Source organism: Camelus bactrianus, chromosome 22 (genome assembly GCF_048773025.1).
Source record: "Camelus bactrianus isolate YW-2024 breed Bactrian camel chromosome 22, ASM4877302v1, whole genome shotgun sequence".
Classification (NCBI taxonomy): domain Eukaryota; kingdom Metazoa; phylum Chordata; class Mammalia; order Artiodactyla; family Camelidae; genus Camelus; species Camelus bactrianus.
Genome location: NC_133560.1, coordinates 543,302 through 567,407, shown reverse-complemented (window position 1 = coordinate 567,407; position 24,106 = coordinate 543,302). Strand labels below are relative to the sequence as shown.

Here is a 24,106-nt window from a genome sequence, read left to right as displayed (position 1 = left end):
AATGGGAAACAATATTCAAATTGTCTTTTAACTCACATGAATTTAAATTAATGTAAGGCATATTATCTTGTATCTTGGATTTATTTTATCTGTATTCTAAGCTGCTTAAATTATAGAAAGACACATGTATTTCTATATACATGTATTCACAAGAAATTACATATTTCTAAAAGTAAATGACCTTAATGAATAAGATCTGATTCATGTAAATAAGTGTATTATGAAATGCACGTTCATAACACCAACATAATAATAAGACTTTGCAATATACATGGAATCAAATGTGATACAAGTAACTGTGATTTTATTCCCATACTTATTTGATTCATATTATTATTTTAAAGTATGCAGAAATGAGTCAGAAGGAAAGCATTTTAAAAACCAGATACAATGATAAGAAAGATATGACATTCTTCGTCAATTCTATAAAATTTGGACTCATAAATGATGAACAAAACAGAGGATAGTCACAGGAAAGTGCTTTTTGGTGCACCTGCCTTTAAAAAAAACACACAAGCCTACCATGAACATGTAAGAACTTAGAGTTACTGGACAGAGAGCCTAAGGGAAGAAGATGAAAGAAGGGGGCCTATGAAAGACACTTTAAAATAAAGCATTAAGAGCCAGTGACAAATGAAAATTAATCATAATTGAATTAAAAATAAATCCTTGAAATTTTAGAGTAATTCAATTTACAAAATCATTGTATTATACTTCCCAATCAGGCACTTTTGTAAATGGTAAAATATACCTATGGTTACAATTTAGTACGGAATCCATAAAGGAGAGACTATAATCAGAGTATAGTCATCTTAAAAGAGCATCTTGTTTTCCTAGATAGAAGAAATCCAAGGAAACTGTAAAAACTTGAAAATTAATGCCAAGGATCTATATCAGATTTTCAATAAGCTAATTCACTTGTCAGAAGCAGCTTCCTAGGTTTGACTATTCTCTGAGCTTACAGATTTTACTTACTTATCACAAAACAAATACAAATAGAAACTAAAATATTTTAAAAATAATGAAAAACTTGGTTTGTACTTAGTAATTAAGAGGTTGTTCTGTTTTACCAAACTTATGTAAAAGCAAAAGCAAACTCTATTTCTTAACTTTTCTTGAGTATTTATCCAAATTAAAACAATATCAGGTAATGGAACACATCTGTGATTACCCTGAGATACATGTTGACCAAGAAGATACGTTTTCTGTCTTAGTTACCTCAGCCCATTTGTGGAACCCAGAAGTCCAAACTTTTCTGCATCCCAGCTGGCAAAAATGGTAGTTCTCGGTCTCCAGCCTGTAATCATTGTTAACATACATGGTTAGGTACATCTGCCTAAAAACAAAGGAAAATTCACTCAAGTCACTTTCTGTCATCACTTGCCAAGGAAACATTATTTACCTCTACTAATCAGTTTTCCAAAATTCTGGACAACTTCTTATAAATCAGCAGTTCCACTGGTTAGGTCAGTACCTCCAAATACCCAGAAGTCCTGATGATCTCCCAGAATAACACACCTGTTTGGAAAGGAAGGCATTCAAAAGAATGACAACTTAGAATGTATTATAAAGAGCAGTAATACATTTTTTTAAATTAAACTTCCTCCTGCTTGAGTTTCCTCCATAGAAAACCAGCAAGGTAGTGTCTCCTTTTAGAATTTACCTTTTTCCCCCACATTTAATTATATCACATCAACCAGGAAAAAAAAATATTAAGAGTTGATTAAAATTTATCTTCTCTTACTCCTGTAATCTTTGTAAAAACAAAATGTTTTAAGACATTTTAAAAAATCCACCAACTCACCAAGTTTCACAGATCCTCAGATAGTTCTGATTACATCGTAAATGCTTGTGATTTTCTTGATGTTATTAACATGCATTTTAACCTTCCTAGAATTTCACAAAGGGAACAAATTACTTCACATAGAGCATTATGTCTAACAGGTTCCTTCCAATGTTTTATTCTAAGTCTCAGAAGTACAGAAAACTGTTTAATAGGATGATAAATTCCCATATGCCCACCATCTAAATTCAATCATTGTTAATACTGTTTAACTATTTGCAAGCGAGTTGCGCAAATCATGACAGTTCTCTCCTATGTATTTAAGAATGCACCTTACGGTGAGATTAAAAAAAAAAAATCAGTATTTTATATTTTTCCTCCCTCATAGCTCTATTGTTGGTATTTATTTAAACTTCAAAATCATTATTCAACGTGAAAAAGAATCTTGTTCTTAGCAATTTTAAAAAAAAATTGTGTATTTGTCCATTTAGAGCTCAAATCAATTAAAGGATATAAGCCCCAGGTGCTTTTTTTGATATTTTGACCAGGGAAAATTTGTTTCTGACTTTTCTCTTAAACTGTTACTGAAGCTACATACTCTGTTTTCCTTTTGTCTGTATGTGTCTGTTTATAAATCACATTTTTCATTGTGTACCTCTAGAGGGTATTAATACATGAGATAATAAAGTCTATGTTAAAGGAACTCAGTTCTAATTGAGTTAAATAAACACTTTTTAAAAAATTCTTATAAAATAAAACTGAACTTCTAGTATCTTAAGAGTTTTGAAATTTTAAAACAAGCTTCTTACAGAACTTATAAAATACTTGCAGAATCCAAATTCACATTGCTAAGGCAAATCATTAACCAACAAGGCTCATTTAACCATTTTAGTTTAATAAAAACAGCTATCTCCTCTCTGATTCATCAGTGTGAAGTTTCCCTTTCCCTCTACATTTCAAGCCAGTCAAACTAAAGTTCTGATCATGCCATGCTGTTCCCCAACCCTGCACAAGCTGTCCTCTGCAGCTGGCGTTTACTGCCTGTCTTGATTCTGTGGAAATCTTAGTTTGTGTAAAATTAAGCTCAATGAGCACACGGTCCGTGGTCATGCCTCCTTAACACCAGTGCTGTCCGGGGTTAGTAACAGTAACGACTATGCTGGTAAGCGCACGGGGCCATGTAGCAGTTAAGCGTTCACCACTGTGACCATCTAACCCACCCCCACAGAAGTGACCAGTGAACTTCGCTCCTTCCCCTCTTCTCTCCTACTCCTTCCCTTAAGTTAACCTAGGGTTTTGCATGCATAGCGTTTTGACAGTTATCTGAAACACTGTTTTAAACCCTCAGTTGAAAAGGGAAGACAAAATGTTACACCTGGCCCGAAGAAGGAGAGGGGTGGGGAGTGGCCCAGAGGAAGCCGAACGGGACGCGCGGCCTCGGATCACAACACAGCCCCGTTCCTTCCCGAGTTTCGCAGCCGGGAAAGCAGAGGCCTGGGGCCCGGACCGCCTCGGGGCCTTCAGGGGAGGCCGAGGGAGGGACGGAGACCCGCGCAGGGATGGGGAGGGACCCGCAGGGACTCACCGTCTGTGCAGCGGCTCCTGACCCACGGTGGACGGGCGGCGGTGGCGGTTGAGGCTGCGGTGCCGGCTGAAGCGGCGGCGGCTGCGGTGCCAGCTGACGGGGCTGAGGCGGCGGCGGCGGCGGCGGCGGTACCGGCTGAGGGGGCTGAGGCGGCGGCGGTACCGGCTGAGGCGGCGGCGGCTGCGGTGCCGGCTGAGGGGGCTGAGGCGGCGGCGGTACCGGCTGAGGGGGCTGAAGCGGCGGCGGCTGCGGTGCCGGCTGAGGGGGCTGAGGCGGCGGCGGCGGCGGCGGCGGCGGCGGCTGCGGTGCTGGCTGAGGGGGCTGAAGCGGCAGCGGTACCGGCTGAGGCGGCGGCGGCTGCGGTGCCGGCTGAGGGGGCTGAGGCGGCGGCGGCGGCGGCGGCTGAGGCTGCGGTGCCGGCTGAGGGGGCTGAAGCGGCGGCGGCTGCGGTGCCGGCTGACGGGGCTGAGGCGGCGGCGGTACCGGCTGAGGGGGCTGAGGCGGCGGCGGTACCGGCTGAGGCGGCGGCGGCTGCGGTGCCGGCTGAGGGGGCTGAGGCGGCGGCGGTACCGGCTGAGGGGGCTGAAGCGGCGGCGGCTGCGGTGCCGCCTGAGGGGGCTGAGGCGGCGGCGGTACCGGCTGAGGCGGCGGCGGCTGCGGTGCCGGCTGAGGGGGCTGAGGCGGCAGCGGTACCGGCTGAGGCGGCGGCGGCTGCGGTGCCGGCTGAGGGGGCTGAGGCGGCGGCGGCGGCGGCGGTTGAGGCTGCGGTGCCGGCTGAGGGGGCTGAAGCGGCGGCGGCTGCGGTGCCGGCTGAGGGGGCTGAAGCGGCGGCGGCTGCGGTGCCGGCTGAGGCGACGGCGGCTGCGGTGCCGGCTGACGGGGCTGAGGCGGCGGCGGTACCGGCTGAGGGGGCTGAGGCGGCGGCGTTACCGGCTGAGGCGGCGGCGGCTGCGGTGCCAGCTGAGGGGGCTGAAGCGGCGGCGGCTGCGGTGCCGGCTGAGGCGACGGCGGCTGCGGTGCCGGCTGACGGGGCTGAGGCGGCGGCGGTACCGGGTGAGGCGGCGGCGGCTGCGGTGCCGGCTGAGGGGGCTGAGGCGGCGGCCGCTGGAAGGACCTGAGGGACTCGAAGGCCTTCGCCAGCTTTTCCAGGGTCGCCATGGCGGCCTCCCGCCCCGCGGGGACAGCCCACGGAGTCGCCAGGACGACTGGCGGCTCCGGTCAGCAGCGGTGGCAGTTAAAGCGGCTCGAGGCCGCCAGCAGGTGCGGACCCCAAGCGCGCGACCATCTTGGAGCCGTCCCGACAGCCCCCGCGGCCCTGCGTCCTGCCACGCTCCGCCGGTGGGGCGGGGCCGGGCAGCGGGATTGACAGCCGGAGGCAGCGGCCTCCGCCAATGGCTGCCGCGCCCGCCCCTTGGGCCCAAAGAGCCGCCACGGCTGCTGGAGTCACTTCTTCACGGCGAGGGGCGAGGGGTACTGCAGGGAGATCGGGAGGGCGGTTCGGGGGCGGAGTTGCGTGGCACGGCGAAGCGGGTGGGGAGGGCGGGGTGACTTGTGATTGAGGGTCTCTCTCGGCGAGGGGCGTCCCCGGACGACGCCTAGCGGGTGGCGGGGAGGCGGGGCAGTGGGCTGGGAGCCCGAGACCCCCGCGGGGCGCTAGCCCACCCCGCGGCGCGGGCGGAGGGCCGGCTCGCCGGACAGCCTGCTGTAATATGCTGACTGTTATATATTTGGCCTTACCCTTGTTAGTTGCCTCAAATCACTCCTTGTTCACCTTCATGATCATTACCATAGATATACGTCTTACAATCCTCGTACTTACTATGTTCCCTCATGCTACAGGGCCATACACATGCTATTCTCACTCTCAGGAATAATCTTTTACACATCAATGCCCTACTCCCCTCAAGAGATTTGCCTATCTAATTCCAATCACTCTCAGTGCTCAGCTAATTTGTGAATTCATAAAGCCCATTACATTAACATAATTCCTTAACACCATGTCATTCTCCTTTATCACATTATTAAAGTATGCTTTATAATAACATAAAAACTCTTCCATGCATGAAGGTAGATATTAAACAATTAAGTTCACAGTATAAAGTTGTAAGTACATATACTGTATATTATGAAAAATGTTAAGGAATAACATACTATCGTTAAATTCATTCACAATTTTTCATAGAAATATGGAAATATTTATTCCAAGTTGGATCATCACTATATGTGTGTGTGTATATATGTATATATCTTTCATCCTTCATTCACATTATAAGTTCTGATAAAATATTGCCAACAATTAACTTTTATACCCCAAATTACCAATAAAGGAATAGGAAAGAAGGGAGAAAAGAAGAAAGGAAAGAAGGAAATTGAGGGGTTTTAGAACTCTTGAGATTGAGACATATTAGATAAAGACTCAGATCTGTACATTTATGTATGATAATTATTTTCCTAAAATTATACAAAAACATAAAGAAAACTGAAAGCTAAATATAAAATTATTTACAACCCAAATTTGAGGTTAATTTATATCTTCAATTGACATGCATTTTTTAAATTTAATATTACACTGTTCCATTGCTATAATATAATCAAATTCATAAACAGAAAACTATATATGATATATACATCCTCTCACCATTGATAACATCTCTGAAAGCATTTTTGAAGTAGAATACTTTATATTTAAAGTTTTTATCATTAGAAAGGCTTTGAATATTTTAACACTATTAGATTTAATTTGCTTCATCGTATTATTTTTTCCATTACATGAGAAATAATATCTTATATGGTTTTGATTCATTCTTTAAGTAATTTGTTAATATTGTGTAATAAATGAATTCATGGAATTAAGGAAAGAATTTATTTTAGGGCCTGACATGTAACAGTTTGACTACAAATCCTTCCTTCCTTCCTTCCCTCCTTTTTCTCTTTCACTCCCTCTCATCTTCCTCTCTCCCTCTCTTCCCTACTTTCTTCTTATTCCTTCCTGATTTTAATAATCAGATTTTCTAGCTAGCAGGACCAATTTACTACCTCTGTAGATCTAGTCTTCCACAATTATAGCCATCTTATTCTACATTATATTAGTGTGATAAGCACACATATATATTACTTTTATCAAATATGTAACTTATAGTTTTGATTTTAAGTTAGTTAGCTATTTAATTCAGATTGTCCATCATTTCTTAGAAGTCATGGAGTATTCTTTCCAACACTTAAATGAGATATGTAACCAATGGAATTTTTAAACAGAATAGTGAAACTGAATTTTAGCAGTGACATGCAATAGTTTTGTGGATATTTATTGATAGAATTTTGTAAGATCTCTTCTGTAATATATACAGTATGTACATTTTTTCCACCTGCCAAAGAACTCCAGGCTTTGAAAAGAGAGGTTCTAATGGATCATGTGTTAAACTGCATTGGTTGATTGATCCTTATAAAAGCATGTTTAGTCATTGCTGTTTTTGGTAGTGGTTTTAACAAAAAAAAAAACTGAAAATTTAATTGTGATAGTTAACAAATAATTCATAGATTATGTGTTATCACATAAAATAGAATGAATAATTGAATGCAAAAAATTCAACATGACTACTTCTACTCTATTGAAGTGTTCATATTGACAACTACCGTCTCCTTACACAATAGTTGCATTTAGTTAAATGTCTTGAAAAAAATAATTTGGAAAACTCAAGGTCCTCGGGTGCCAGAACCTTTAATGTGCAATTCATTTTCACAATTTATGATTCTAAGAGAGTTGCTCCAAGTCAAGAAGAGGGAATCTGTTAATCAAAATTGGCAGAGAGGTACAGAGACGATTGCTTCCAGGTAGTTTTCTCTTTTTCAAAGACACACAGGCATTGTGTGAACAAGACACTTCTGTTGTTTCTGTTTTTGAGTTAAGATTTTATTGCTGAATTCTGATCAAAATAATTTATACATTTTAAATTTGCACTGAATGAAGGGAAAATCTGCACAATATGGATCAGTTACATTGAACTTTGTATTCTCTTTTGACAAGTGTGTGTCCCTATACTTTTGCATATAGATCAAAACAATACTTCAAGGCATTCTCACCAACAGCAAGCAGATCTCCAATTTAGAGTGTCTTGTCTTGCTTTTAATTTGCATTTAGAGTGTACCTTATTCTAGTTGGGAAGTTGTAGTCTCACTCCTGTAAGTGGAATAGTGAAGCTGTTTATATGTGAACTTGTTACATGTTGGTATTATTGTGTCTGTTGGGGGCTGGGAAATAAGTAAGCTTAATAAATTGATTCAATTTTGAGTGTGTTTGAATTTAATGAAACTTAAATTGTACTGATTGATTCTCAACACTTTAATTACAGGTTAATTTCAGATCACTGAATTGTTTTATTTACATCAGGGCATCACAGATAGGATAGAATGATATGTTGTAATATTTTGGATACAGTTATTTTGGTTTTCACACTAATTAAAAGTTTTACCTCCATCTCCACCAAGGACAAAGGGACAAGAATACAGTTGTTTAGAAAATGATACATTTGTAGGCCATCTGCTCTTTGCATAGAACTGCATGAGCACTTGCTTATAAAAAGGAATTACGCTCCTCTTTTTAGTGTGCAGATTAAAGACAAGCCAGGAGAGAAAATATTAATGCAGACAATGAGAGGGCAAAAGCAATATGATTTGTTAATTACTACAGGAATGTAAAATGCAGGTGGAAAGGTACATCAGTGAAGGTTAACCTAAATCTTGAATTGTGAAACAAGCTATAACCGTGTAATTAAGCTGAACTATTTACAATTGTTCAAATGCTTTGAATTTTTTAATCTCAAATCCTTTGCTCAGAATGTTCTTCCCTGTGTCCTATTAGCTTGTTATTTATTTTGAAGATTTTTCAGAATTGCTCCATATTATCCTTCTGTAACTCCTCTGAACTACCCTCAGTAGAATTAAATGTTTCCTCCATTGTGCTCCATTAGTAGCTAGTACATACCTTTATCATATAACTATTCAGATACTTGTATATCTCTTCAGCTTGACCTTAATCCCCTAGAAGTCAAAGCTTTGTTCTATTTTTTCTGTATCTCCATTTCCTAGTGCATGCTCCCAGATTTTATTCCTCTACTCAAACCTTACTATTGAATCTATACTGGAAGTATCTTCTCTAGACACTCTTTGGGGAACCTGTTTTTATGACTTATAATTGCAGCCCAAGATATCTCTCATTATACCTCTAACTTCAATCTGATCACCTCCTCTGAAGTTTGACCTATACTCAGCTTTCCACCTAACATCTCTGCTTTAGTGCCAGAAAGGGTGTCTCTAACACATTTTGCAAACTCATCTCACTCCTTCCATAAACTATGTCCCCTATTTTGCTGCTTAAGCTCAGATTTTAGGGGCCATCCTTGATACTTCTGTATTCCTTAGTCCTCACATACAAAAAATCACCAATTCCTGATAATTATATTTCCAAAAAACACCTTCTTGATCTTCAGCATCAGGGCCACCACCCAGGATCTTCTAATATCTTTCTCTCCTTTTATTCACTGAATTTCAGTTGCACTGGACTCTGGTGTACTGAAGACTGTGACTTTTACCCATCTCAGTACTTAAATGTGATGATATTCTATCAGAAAAACATGAATTTGAATTCTTGGGCATGGCTATTTCCTTCTCTTCACTCAGCTCTCAGGTTGATTTACTTCCTTAAGGACAATATTGGGCTGCATATTCTATACAAGAATCTGCTACCCAGATTGTTTTCTTACAAAGCACTTGTCTCTTTCTTAGTACTTAAAATGTCATTATTTTGTATTCATGTCTGCCTTTATTATATAATATTCATTTCCCCATTCTAATTTAAAAACCACGAAGATAGTAATCATCTCACCATTATGTACCAAACATGTAGAACAAAGCCAAGCACATAAGAACACCATAAATATTTGTTAAAAAGATGAATGCATAGATTGAGAAAGAATCAAGAGAAACACCATAATCAGAAGGATAGAGGATGCTATAATGCAAGTTTCGTGGAGGCAGGCCTATTATGTTTTAATCATTATATCCCTTTGTCTAAGGACATTCTGATGTGTTATATGTATTCAATATTTGTTGAATAAATGTAAGAATTTAGAAAGCAATGCTTAAAGCAGTTTTGAATGACAACATCAATGTCAGGATATAGATTCAAGAAAAATAAAATTAAATTCTTCCACATGCATGACACACTTCAGTTTTTACAAAATTTCTGCTAACTATATTCACTGCCTTATCAATCAGTAAATAAAAGGGGTAACAGCAGTTTTTTGGGTCACTGTAGAAGATAATGTAATCAAGGTCATGAAGAAGCAGAAATAACTTAAAATCAAGGAACACAGTAATAAACTGACTAATTATCAAAATGACTTTCATGGAGAAGAAAAAATAACAAAAAGCACTCATTATAAATTTTGATCTGTAAGTAACAAAGGGAAAAACAAGAATTTCAAAAAAAAATTAAGTATACATTTAATGGTATAAAACTTGTATAAAAATTGGTTTTCTGTCACTTTATACAATAGTTATCCAACTGCAAACTGTACAATAACAGCTTTCACATTTATTTCTTCTAAAGTCAATGCATTAGGCTAATTTCTCCTATCCCATTTCTGTTTCTTTTCACTCTCTCCAGGATACAATGGAAAAGACTTCTAAATAACTACAGCATTTGGCCAGTTCCCAATGGATGGAAAAATGAACGGCGTAAGGAGCTAAAAATCATCTATAGTTTGAGTGTTAACTTTCAGATGATAAACAACCCTCAATCTATTTTAGATTCTATTTTAGAAAGAATGAGAGGAGTAAATATGATATAACTAAATATCCATCCAAATAAATTTCAGAAATACACATAAATAGATTTTTAAAAAAGTTAACATAAAAGCATATTTTAAATTACAACTTAAACAAGGCTTAAATTTAATCCTAATTAAGCTGCACATTTCTTTGTATAATGTTCAGTGTGAGGATCTGATTAAATAAGTGTTTTCTTCTAAGTCTTCTCAAAAAGCAAGGGCATTATATTGCTTTTCATATGCTTAATGATATCTGTTTTGTAGTGTACTCTGATAGACACTAAAAAAATTCCTTTTATGGGCCCCAAGATCCCTGACATCACAAGGAAATGATTCATTTACAACTTCGGTAACAGATGAGTATTTTAAGCAGTGATTTGGGGCTATTGTTAATAACAAGGTACATGAAAGCTTCTTTATAAAACTAAAATTGTATAATAATAATAAATAATACCATTTAGTAAATGGTAAATGTATTATGTAAATTGTTTCATGGAATCCCACACTGGGGACCTGGGCCTATTGTTTCCCTTTGAATAACAGATTCTTCCCTAAATCATTTGAAATCTGTTCCCTGTAAATTTTAAATAGGATAACATTATTTCGTTATAATAGAGTAGTTTAAATTTAAGCACAACCATTCTGTTTCAATTATACAAGTGTCATTGGGATTTAATTACACAATTTGAAAGACTGAGAGCAAAAACTACCTGTGTGCTCCTGATCTGGGAAGGAAGGCCTGGCTCCTCTAGACCAGGGATTCTGGACTTTGGCATTATTGCCATTTTGGACGGGATTGTGCTTGTGTGTGTGTCTGTGGTAGGGGGGAGTGAGGAGGGATGCTGACTTGTACATTTTATGACATTTAGCAGCATCTTAGATGAGATCGCAATAGCATTGCACTCCTCGTATGACAATCAAAAATCTTTGCAGATCTTACCAAATGTCCCAGGGAAGAATTACTCCAGGTGGAGACCTACTGCTTAAATAAATAAATAAATAAATAAAAAACTCTGAGCAACACACCTGGCCACTAAAAAGCATAATCCTTCAGCCTCTCTTCCTTGGATACCTGGTGGAATCAGTGCCGCAGCTGTCACCCATTCCCTACGAAAATCACTGCCTTTGTCTGAAGTAGTAAAGCTGAGATACTGCACTCAAGAACTCACTACCAAGCAGTGAGCAATCTCCTCTCTACAAACATCATGGACTCAAGTCAGGAGCCCTTTATCCTTTACCCTCTTCCTCCACCCTCTAAGGTAGATGGAGGTAGTAACCAGATGTGCTTTATTCAATCTATGGTTTCTGCTAATAGCCACATTAGAGAAATGAAGCTGCTTTTGTTGGTTTAAAAACTGACCCCATGCATGGAGGGCAAAGAGAGCCTGAAGAAAGAGGTAAACCACTCCAGACTGGTAGGTGGCAGGTTTAATAAGCATGGGAAGTTACATATGAGGTTTGTCTTGGGTGGCTGTGGGACAAATAGACTTCTGAACCTGCCCACCAGAATCTTAAAAGTTTATTTGGAGGCCTTTACTGGATTCAGTCACATGTACTTTCCAGATGGTCTGCATCATACATTGCTCTCTCAAGGCTGTGTCCTTGAAAACAGCTCCAGCTGTGGGAAAGGTGGTCAGAAGGTACATGGAAAGGGCAGGGGAGGGGTTGAGGAGCTCTGATTGGTGGGTCCAGCTCATGAGTCAGCTGAAGTCATATCCTCTCATTGATGACCTCCAATAGCTCTTTGTTTCATTTTTGAAGCTCAAAGATCAATCTTTACCTAAGCCTTTATTAAGGACCTGTATGTGTTAATAAGCCAGGACTGTTGACATTTTATATCTATTTAAAAGACCATGGTGATGTGTCCTTCCATGGATTGTGATCACATGTAACCATAGGTCCACAGTTTCTGCTCTGGAGAAAATAATAAATAGGAACAGTGCAGAATCCCAGCTTTAGATGAGCAACTACCTTCAGATGTGGCTGACAGAGGACAAGGCCAATAAGCAGGCTAGTCCACTCTCATCCATCCTTTCTAAGAAAGAAGCAACCACAGCTCAGGGTCTCTAGAATTTCTAGACAGGTGAAGAAAGCCACATTCTGACAGGGGGCATGAATAGTGAATTTAATATCTAGAGATCACTTGATATTTAATTTGTCAGGGAAAATTTATTGAAATAATTTTGTCCAATTCCTGTTGGTCAGTGTTGTATCAGTTATTTTGTGTTGAATGAAAGAAACACCTGGAAACTTAACAACTTAAAAAGATAACCATTACTTCTGTCAGGTTCTCTGGGTCAAAGCAAGTCATAGACAAGCCCAGATTCACAGAACTGAGATGCAGATTCCATCTCTTGAATAGGAGATGCTATAAAATATGTTAGTCATTTGTTTTGTAATTTTCCTTAGATGTTCTGAATTTCATTAATTTTGCAGTTAAAACAATTAAATGAGGTGTTTTTCAAAGTAAGAAAATATCCTTAATTTTGACAGGAGCTATGAAATTTATAATATAGATTTGCACAATGTTTATAAATGATTCTATTTGAAGAGCAGGCATAGACAATTGTATTTTATAAAGTGCCAAGCCCAGGAAAAAGGTACTGCTTCTAGGAAAATTGACTGCAAGCCTTTTTTCTACTTATTTCTTTTTCTTCCTTTGTTCTTTCCACTCAAATTCTTGATACTTGGATGTCTTCACGTGGTAGAACAGAAGTAGTATTTTTTTAAATAACATTGAATAAATATTTTACTATATCCTCTTACACAGTTTCCTGTAATATTAATCTATAGGTTTATTTACTTTTAGGGGAAATCATGATTCCATTAATGTGCCCAGGATCTTTTAAAGAGTGTTTTTGGTTCATATTCAGATAACAGATGCTCTGAGGCTATGTAAACTACATAACTTTCTCTCTGCCATGACAACAATTATAAGCACTTTGCTTCTGGCTTATTTCCATAGCTTTTAATATATAAAAATTCCAAATTATATCATTTTATATTTGGTGTATGTGTATTTGCAAACATACTATTCACATGGAGATTTTGCTTATAAGCTTAAAAATGACAAAAATATTTGTATAAAATTATAGATTTAGGAGTCGTATAAAGTTTGCTATTCTATGATCATATATATATTACATATTTTTCTCTTAAAAAGATAAGATATATTCACAAATGTACTATAAGACTGTAGATCTAAGAATAAAGGCTTATGCCACAAAGAAAGCACAGTACAAAAAAGGACATGAAGAAGGGACATAAGAAAGTTTGAAGCCATTAAGTAAGAAAGGACAATAGAAAAGAGGATGAGGAGGAGAATGATATAGAGTAGTTTAAAAAAATTACAAAAAAGCAATGTATATGTTTTCTTTCCTCTTTTTCATAATTTTATGTGCTTTTACTGTTTTCAGAGTAAGCCACACAGTAAAAGAAACCCACATTCTACTGCTGAATACTAAAGCATGCTTTGAAAGAAGCCATGGTTTAAACTGTGTGGGACAGCAGAATAATTAATTGGACCTGAGCTCAGATCTAGTCCTACCCTGACATTTGCCATATGAATTGAGCTGGGGAAGCCTCCCTGAAACTCATTTTCTTCAACAGGAAATTGAAAATGATAATAGTTCCCTGTTAGTGTCAATGTAAATTTTGAATTTTTTTTAACACAATCTTTTTTTGGGGTGAGTGGGGGCCAAGGTAATTTGGTCTGTTTGTTTGTTTGTATAAAGGAGGTCCGGGATTGAACGTAGGACCTCGTGCATGCTAGGCATGCACTCTACCACTGAACTCTAACCTCCTCCTCAAATCTGAATTCTTGAAAAATTAAAATATGTGCAGAACAGTGTAATAGTCCAATAAATGGTAGATATTTTACAAATATACTCCAACATATTTTTGAGGAAACACTTTCTATTCCGTTTCTGTTATACAATTTTTAAATTTGTAGAAAATAAAATATATGCAGATACTTGAGAAGTCAACCTCTCAACCTTTGCTCAACCTTTAAGCAAACACGTCTAGACTGTTTAAAATTTTAGGGATGTCAAAAAATTTCAGTTGCATCTTGCTGATATTTATGTTTTTTGACAAAATCAAGGGTTTAAAAAATGTTAGTGTAAAGTTGATTCACCAATATTTAAATACTTAAAAAGTGCTTTTTTCCTCTTGTTCATCTGGACTGGAACTCAAAGCTTTCACAATTCAGTTCTCACATTGATTCCTTTGGACATCTTTCAGTACATGGTGTCCTATCTCTGTGTCTAGACAACTTTTTCATAAGACAAAAGATGTTGGAGTAGTGTGTGTGTGTGTGTGTGTGTGTGTGTGTGTGTGTGTAAATTTTTTAAGAAATTATCTAATAGATAATATCACTGCCTTAGAGAAAATGCTCCACTGAAGATCAATTGAAATTAGAAGAATACCTAAGACTTTTTCATGGCCAAATTGAGCCCATATTATTCCTTCACATCCACCCCATAAAACTTGTCATGGTTTTCTTCAATCCCACTAACATTTTCTCATCTTTTTCTCTCTTTCTCTCTCTCTCTCCCTCTTCCTTCCTTCCCTTTCTTCTTCAATTCTTTGGAAACCTCAAGCCACTATCCTCCTTGGAAATTAAGCCTGACATTCTCTTCTCCCAATATCCTGTTGTGGCTGAGTGTCCATTTGTCACACCCCAGCTTGAAATGTAACTCCCTAAGAGAAGACATTCAGAACACTAGCTCTAAAATAGCCATGAAAACATCCTCACTCTATACCTCTGCCCCCTTATTTCTTCTTTACATTTTTATTTTTTGCATTCTGAAATTACTTTACTTATTTTTTTTCATTTACAGTGTCTCTCTCCCAGTTAGAATGTAAGTTCTTGGAATGCAAAAATTCCACAGCCCTTTAGTATAGAGAAAATGTGTGATGAATACATAGTATATATATTTGAATGACTAAACTTTTGAATCAATAGATGTATGAATATATTAATAAGGGCTGGAGAGGGGACAGGGAGACACACTTTGACTTACTCCATTCATAATTATTTCCTAAAGAATGGGTGAGTGGTTTATCTCCTGGAACACATGTAAGTCAGTGTTACACTCCTATGTGTGCATGGGGAGGAAGTTTATTATGACATCACTGAGTGGCTCACTTGAATCTCCTTTTATCCTGAAAATGTTTAGATATATCTGCTGTGCTACACACAGAAAAAGTGATAGAGAAAGCTGGCCACCACTTGGTTTATTCCCTTCCAAGTCCATTATATTTTTCAATTTAAATATGAGAGATAATCAATACACTGGGTGCATTCCAGATGTGTTTTTAAGACAGTCAACTGTAAATGTTATATGACCTGAGGTTGAAAAAAGAAAACTGTGTGCAGAGGCATCAGTGAATTTCAGTGCCATCACTGAGCAGAAGTAGCAAGAAGGATTTTGAAAGCAGGGAATGCAGCTTGTTCCTAGGGGCATTCTAAGTTTTAGGCAGTTTCTGCTTTTTTTCTCTTCCAAAAATATTAAATGATCTTACCAATGTTATTCATCTTTCTTACAGTAATTTTATTTTACATATTTACCATGGCTGCTTCTACTAGAACCTGAGTTAACCTATCACAAGAAAATCATTCTGAACAGAGACACAGTAAATTATCACAAGGTATGGGTTAAAGCAGTTTATGAAAAAAACTATCTTACTCAGGAAACAACTTAAAGGAAAATTGGATTAATTCTCTTCAGGAAGCAAAAAGTGTTTGTTTATTTAGTTATCTGCTTAGACATCAGGCATATAATGAAATTATAGATATATATGCACGTATATGTATATAAAGTCCTGCTCTTCTTTTCTTCAAAATTCCTAGACTTTCTATGAAGTCTTTTCTATTAGCTTCATTACATTCACCCTTTTATCCATTTATCTATAAGTAAAGTTGTATTATAAAATTACCAAATGCCAGGCACTAATCTATAGTAGTGAATTCACAGGTCCCTAGCCTCACAGAGTTTACACTATATTGGAAATTATTAGCTGGCGTTTAAGAGCACTCCTGATACTCCAGCAGTCTTAGTTCTTTGGTGGGCATTATGTTAATATCATTTCTCATTCAAAGGACAAGGAGATGAAGTCTCAGAGCATGCAAATCACTTCTTCAAAATCATCAAGCTAGTAAGCATTAAATGTGAGATTTAACCCCATCCAGTTTGCCTATGCCCACGAGTCCAGCTGCCATGCTAATTCACCTTTTTAACACATATTCTTCTAATACGTATTATCTATGCTACTCACATGTTTCCTTGCGTTTTTAAGTAAATTTAATATTTTAATGGTGAAAATAGAAAACAACACAGAAATTTGGAAAATGGAGAAAATATTCATATTGACACCATGTTATAACTATTATTCTCTAAATATTCTCATGTTTCAATCTGTTAACACTTGGAATCATAGTTCATGAGCAATTTCGCCTCCTGTCTTTTACATTTTATTATAATATTTCTATTATGTTACATGCAATTCACATACATTTTATTATAATGTTTCCACAATGCTACACAGAGTTCATAATCATTATTTTTAGAGGCCACTTAAATGTATATTGAGTTGATATAGCATAATATAATTAATACTCTCGTTGGTAGCTATTTTACTTCACTGGAGGGAAGAACCCCATGATTTTATCACATAAAAAATATCTTTAGAATTTCAATTCAAGTTAAATTGAACATGTGCAATTGTTTGACAACTTTATGATAGGTAGCCTTCCAGGTACTGATATGTCTCCAAAAATGCACTTCAACAAATATTTCTTGTAGCCTAACATTCGCCACTCACTGTGATAGGTCTTAAGGATGTTTAATTGGTGGGAAACAGTCTCTAAACTGAAGAAGCTTCTAAATCAGTCACAGGTGACAGAAATCCAAAACAGTATTAGCTAGAACATATAAAAATGCAGCAAGTCTAGTAATGTGGTGTTGATGAAAATGGATGTGATAGAAAGGGCTTTGGAAAAGGTAATATTTACACAGAAATCTGAAAGGGTGTTAGAAATTGGTTGCTTAGGTTGAGACTGCTCAGGCTGCTATAACAAGATACCACAGACTGGGTGGATTAAACAACAGGCACACTTATTTCCATACCATTCTGGAGGCTGGCAGTCTGATATATAGTTGCCAACAGGTTGGTCTCTGGGAGACCTCTCTTTCTGCCTTGTAGATGATGATCTGCTCTCTGTGTCTTCATATGTCCCCTTGTTTGTATGTACATGGAGAGAGAACCTGTATCTTTTCCTCTTTTGATAAAGACAGAAGTCCTGTGGGGTTAGGGTCCTACCCTAATGACTTAATTTAACTAATTACCTCATAAGTGTCCTATGTATGGCCACAATCACATTGGGGGTTAGGACATCATATGACATCATATGAATTTTAGAAAGACACAATTCAGTCCACAACAGATAAGCAGAAGGGTGGAGATGAGAAATGAGTTAAATCCTGAGGAAGGGAAGGGATAGATGGATAGATAGGTAGGTAAAGTTCATCAATAATACATTTAGAAAATTGTTTTAAAAACATGATGGGGAGAGAAGAAACTAGTAAAATAACTTCATGCTATCTTAGAGGAGATTAAATTGAAATTTCCAGCAAAATTAACAATCACATTTTGAACAGGTCGCTTAAAACAAGACAGGAAATCAATTATTTAATAGCATTTTTAGTTTATAGATTTGCTTCTAGTTAGGGTCAAGTATGAATAATTAACTTACTTGATTACAAAATCATTCGGAATAATCTGCTTATAATTTTAAAGATAATATGAAAACTATAATCATAAAATGTGAGAGAAGAAAATATATAGAGAGATGAAAGAAGGTTGTTAACAAGAAATATGTACCTCCAACAGAGGTCTCTAAAGAAACTAAACTAAAACTTTGTCAGGGCAGGAGACAGGAATAAGATTATAGACTCAGATTCTTCTTTTGACCAATATTTGGACAAACTTGATCCGATTGATAAAGATGAAAAGATGACACCTGCCTTAAACTTATTATCTAATAATGATGTTCAAATGTTTTCAAAGGCTGTCTGTATTTCAATATATTAAATCTCTTTCTGTATTATGAGAGTTAGAGTTCAAAAAATCTTCCTTTGTGGACTCACAATATATGTTAATATGACAGCTAAATTTTTTACATATTTTTAGAAAATGAAAATGATTTATTAAATACAATTTTAATAATTTGATTTATAAAAGAGCTGGAGGTGGCAACCCACAATAAATTAATCTATTGTGAATTATGAAAATATTAATCAGCTTGATGTAAACATCTGTGGTTCACAGAAATGGCCTGGAATTATTTATCAGTGTCATTTCTCCTTTCTGCCTCACCTAACTCCACTTAATGACTGGGACTCGCATGTCTTTGTCATTACATAGGGAATAGAATATGTGCCAAAACATACAGCTCAGGGTTTAAAAGTTAAATTGCATGAATATTTATGAATACACTGTCTAGTATACAAAAATTCTAAAATACCTCAATGATTGAGATTTAGCATTCAACTTGACAGAGTGAGAAAATGTTCGCTTTAAATTTAAAACAAAATAACTACCATTTCTTAATCTGTTAGACTGTACTAACAGCTTTACCTCCCCTATTTAATTTAACTGTTCAAAACAATTTTATTTAAAAAATACTGAAGAATGCATGGGAATGCAAATTGATGGTAAGTTATAAAGCCAGAATTTGAAATCAAGTATATCTGATTCAAGATGCCATGCTCATTTTTCTCATCTGCAAAATTGAAAAAATATATACCATGTCCTCCTTAACTCACATTATATTGAGGTTCAAATGTAAGAGTGAGAATATTGTAAATTGTGACATCAAAATAGTTGTACAATTATTTATTCAGCTATGGGTGATGGTTGCTAGTACAAGCTAATAACAACATAAAACTCATATATATGTGGATAGTTGAGTTAGAATGAAGTTCTTCAGTGGATTAACAGGAATTACTGAAAACTTGTTTTGTGGTTGTTAAGTTCATCAAATCATTGAAGAAGAAATGTTTGAAAAGTCCTTTAAATCACATAAAGAAGGTAGATGTTTGATCCAATTCCAAATCAATATCCCTTCCTCCTTTAAAAACATATGTCTAATTTCCAGCTCACTGTACAAATTTTTTCCAAATCTTTCAAACCTCTATGGCATTCTTCTCTGGTGTTTCTATATGAAAAGCTTCCTGAATGTCTGTTTTATATTGTTCTATTACTTATCCAAATATTCATTTTTAATTAACATTTCCTATCTCTATTTCCTAAGGCTGTTATGTAACTGTGTCTATGATACCAGAGAGATCACGGACTTTGCTTCTGTAAGTCACAAAACCCTTCAATTAATTGTCCTGCAATTAGCAATGCACAATGAAAAAGTAAGTTCTTAATATTTGCTTGTGGTTGACAAGTATTATGACAATGCAATTTTCTGAAAAGGTTACCAGCTCACTGGGAGTGTTTAACAACCTGGGGCCTGACATAATAGACCATATTGCATTCATATCTAACATCATGAGGCTCACTATAATATAAATGATGAAACTAAGCAAATAGCTAAACTGGTAGAGACTTTATGCATGGATTAATGTCTTTGAAAAATGTTTATTAGTGTATTTGTACCTCCAGTATGTCTGAAAAATGTAGGTAATAATCTACCTTCTGGAACAGCACTGAATATATATATGTATATGTGTGTATATAAATATATATATGTATATGTGTATATATATGTATGTGTATATATATATATGTGTATATGAATACATTTACTTAGTTTCACATCCACACACCCAGAAGCAAACATACAAAATATCCATTATATATACTTGTAAACTTATATAGAGGACTTCCTTTTTTATGTGTGAACTATGCACTTGGTATCTTATTTTTAAAACACATTATGCGTATAAGAAAGACTGCATTACACATATCCATATGTAGGAGCCTAAGCGATTGTTGATCTTTTTTTTAAATAGGACTATTACTCCATGATCTCTTATTTCTAAATCCAGAACTCTCTTCCCTACTGTCCTATGAAGGGGAAAGTGGCATGTGTGTTGAAGAGCAGAAGTAGATGAGAGGCCTTTGTAAATCAAAGAATGAAAACTCATCATTTTGTCCTTAGATATGTGACATACAGTTTAACCACATTCATCAAAGGAAAAACATTCAGGAAAAACTTTAATTCCCCTAGATCCATTTGTTAAAGGTGATATAAGTTGATCTTTTTATTGCTTTATGCTTCTTTTTTTTTTGAAAAATGAATTTTCCTCATTGAAGAAGTTTGCCCTGCCTTGGAAAACAACTTGCCATCAAACAAGTTCACAAGATATTTACAAGCTTGATGCATTAAAGGGAAGAATTTTTGTATACAAGTCTTTGCAAATTTTCTTGGATGAAATGCAAGAAGGGTTTGATTTGTATGAGATTCTACTTGATGGCAAACAGGGCAGAGCTATCACATGGTTCCCAGGAGGCTGACACCCAACAGCATGAAAACTTGGAAGTCTGCCTGTATTACCTTATGTGATGACAGCAGAGCTCAATCGCATTTAAGATTTAATATCATTGGCAATATGCCTCCAGCAGCCACTGAATAATATGGAGTAAAAATGTCTTAATCTCCAAAAGATTGCTGCCTTGTGAAGTAAATTACTCTAGTTACATTAACAAGTTAACTAGGTACAAGGTGAGAATATAAAATCTTAGAACTAAACTCTGGTTCATATATATTCAAAAGGTAGCAGGATAAAAGCAATGTATAGACTAAGAAGAAGCAGGGAGAAATTTGTGATGTTTGGACACCAAAGATGTCTGAAATTTATGAGAAAGAAGTATCAACCTAGTGTAAAAAGCCGGGTCTCCTTTGGCTCTAATACTTAAGTTTGTCATTTCTAAGTAGTGTGATCTTGGACAAGTAACTTAAATTCTTAATATCTGTTTTCTTGATTGTAAAATTGGATTAATAATGAAACCTAGCTCATGGAATTATCAGGGAGGCTTTAAAGGATAAAATACATTAAATTATTAGAACATCTAGACTTTTATACTATAGTTTTATGTTATTATCATTATCAAAGTCATTAAAATTAGGAATTAAAAGTGATCATTTACTTTACTTTTCTATATGTAACTTCTATTGTTACCACAATTTCTTTATTTCTTAATGCCTACATTCAGTTCAAGCTCTAAAGAGAAAAGACTGAAATTTTTCTATTATTTTAAAGGGTTAGTAACACATTCTTTAGAATGGAACAAAGTCTCTTATTCTTTATCCTAAAATGACCCACTAAAATAGTAACCTGTAAGTTACAGAGAATTTGGTAAATCTAAAAACTCACCTTGCTATTTATTTTAACATTAAATTAAGATGAATGCAAAGATTCTTTAATCTGGAAATAAAGATGAGAGATGCATCAGTACATATTTGGTGATTGAAGCCAAAAAATTAGTAATTTTGGACATTAGGAAATTTAAATCCTAGGACATTATTTAAGAATGTACAACTGCTAGACTGGCACCAAAACACAAACACTGGAGTGGAGGCTACCAATTGTAAAGCTAGTATTCATAAACACTAAGGACTTCTCTCAAAATACTTTGATACTTTTTCCCCAAAGTGTGACCAAGGATAGAGCATTTATCGAGACTTAATTGTGATAAGTATCAGGATTATGTGTTTGTCTGAAATCCATCAATGAAACATAATGAAATAGTCTATAACCACGGATTTAATATTTCCCCTCTTATTTGATTGTGAATATGGGGGGTGGAGAATAAAGTTTAATAAAATTTCAATCACATAGATGCAATAGCATTCAATCTCAATATCCCAAACAAGTGGTTCAAAACAGAATGTCATATATCAAATCACTGATATGCTCATCCAGGACAATGACATTAGCATTTGTCATCTTGTCACTCGTAAAAACCCTGAAGACCTCAAGAGGCAGAAATATCCATTTTCCTACCCCCAAAGGCCAGTCTCAGATAGGTTGATGTAAATTCTCATGTATTTAGAATCAATTGGAGACTTTTCAATAAAACTAAAATTATATAGCAGTTTTAAAAAGAATTTTACTCTCAGAGGAAACACAGCAGTAATGAGAGAGAGAAAAAAAATAAAAAAAAACCCTTGCATTTACTTGGCATTAGTTTTGACTATTTAGATTCTGCTTTCAAAGGATGTCCGTGATAATTATTTTTCTTTATTTTCCTTCGGATTGGCCCTTCATTTGACAATGACTGTGTAAGCTCTATGTTTTGAATATGCAGCTGATTGACAACAGCAAAAGAGGAAGAAATGGTCACTTAACTTGAAACTCCACAGGAAAACAGAACACTCATATAAAGATGATTTTAAGAGCTGAATATATGTTATTCTGTTTGAAAATCATTGTACTGAGAGAATTTTAATAATAATATTGTAATTAATGTGTGATGAGAAGGAAGTCTGCATTTATGGTACTTGTACAATATTCACTTTGATTTCATGTCTTTTAAAAATATATTTTCTACAGTAACATATCTGGTTCATTGACAGTCATTTATACTACTCATTAGATGATAATACATGAATGAAATTGTAGTTAAATGCATAAACTATCACTACAGGAGGCAAAGATTCTAAAACAAATGCATTAAAGCTGTCTGCCATTCTGCCTGATGCTCCAGTTGATCGCTGATATTTAGGTTGCCATGACAACATGAAATGTGTGTACTACTTAGCATTTAAGAATTTATTTTAATTTTTATCCTTATTTGATTTTTTAATATATTAAAGGATAATTTCTCACATATTTCTGTTATATATCAAAATAATAAAACATTTGAGCACCTTAAACTCTTCTAATGTTATTATAAATATTATTGTAATAAATTATATAGTTACTATTTATGAAGTTACAATAAATTATATAATTAATAAAAATATATATTGGTATATAATTTTCTGACAAATTATTAAAATACTATAATAAAGGACACAAAAAATTATGGCAAATATTTTGCCCTTATGGAATACTTCTTTATTCCTAGTAATACAAATAATTCTAAGAATTAACAGCAGCCCTGATATTTAATAATTTAGTCCATACACACACATGCAGACACACATACACTGACACTAACACAAAAAAATCATATACTGGCCAATGTTAAGGGCACCTTCTTAAGAAGAAAGTGTCATATCTAACACTTGTTTTGTTGTTTTGGTGGTTGAAACTCTCCCAGTAGGGACTTTGCTTTATTGGTAACCCTCTCTTCCCAAAATGCCATCACAAGGAAATAACTGATTCAACTGTGGCTAAAGAGTTTATGAGTGATTTGTTCACAACTTATTTCTATTTTTCATTTTGTGAAGATCAATGGAAGTCAGCAGTTATGATACTTACAAATCTAAAAAGCATTAACTGCACCACCACATAGTAGGTCCAGGAATGTTCCCATGTGTGTTTATCAGCTTTACTTATACAAAAGCCTACAGCAAAACTCCAAAGAAGGACTCCATCTTTTCACCTCCTGCTCCTGGGAAGGCGGTGGGGATATTCAGCCTGAGGGGAAAATCATATTAAAATAAAAGTTAAAGAAATGGAGCACAACCTTATACAAGGCCAAAAATAATATAGACCTTGTTTAGAACTATTACCTATTAAAGGACGTGTGAAAAGCAAGAACAACTACAGATAAACAAACACCCTTTGATCCCAAAAGCCTGTCTTTCCTTCCCACTTCTCTGTTAAAAACCACAAATAAACTTAATAAGGTTATCAGTGTTTTCAGATGACACCTTAAACTCAGGAAATGACCAATATTCAGCCCAATTGGCTTAGTTTGTCAGGGATTGTCTTCAAAGAGAACATA

At 36.6% G+C, this 24,106-nt stretch overlaps 1 long non-coding RNA gene across 1 annotated transcript in view; it reads left to right on the top strand.

Moving 5' to 3' along the window:
- The window catches only part of LOC141574620 (uncharacterized), a 43,265-nt gene extending 20,052 nt beyond the window's left edge, over window positions 1-23,213 (top strand). The window contains exons 2-4 of the long non-coding RNA XR_012501502.1: window positions 10,033-10,103; window positions 15,746-15,847; window positions 19,512-23,213. This is a non-coding gene — a long non-coding RNA (uncharacterized LOC141574620). The remainder of the gene's footprint in view (window positions 1-10,032; window positions 10,104-15,745; window positions 15,848-19,511) is intronic.
- The last annotated feature ends 893 nt before the right edge of the window (window positions 23,214-24,106 follow it).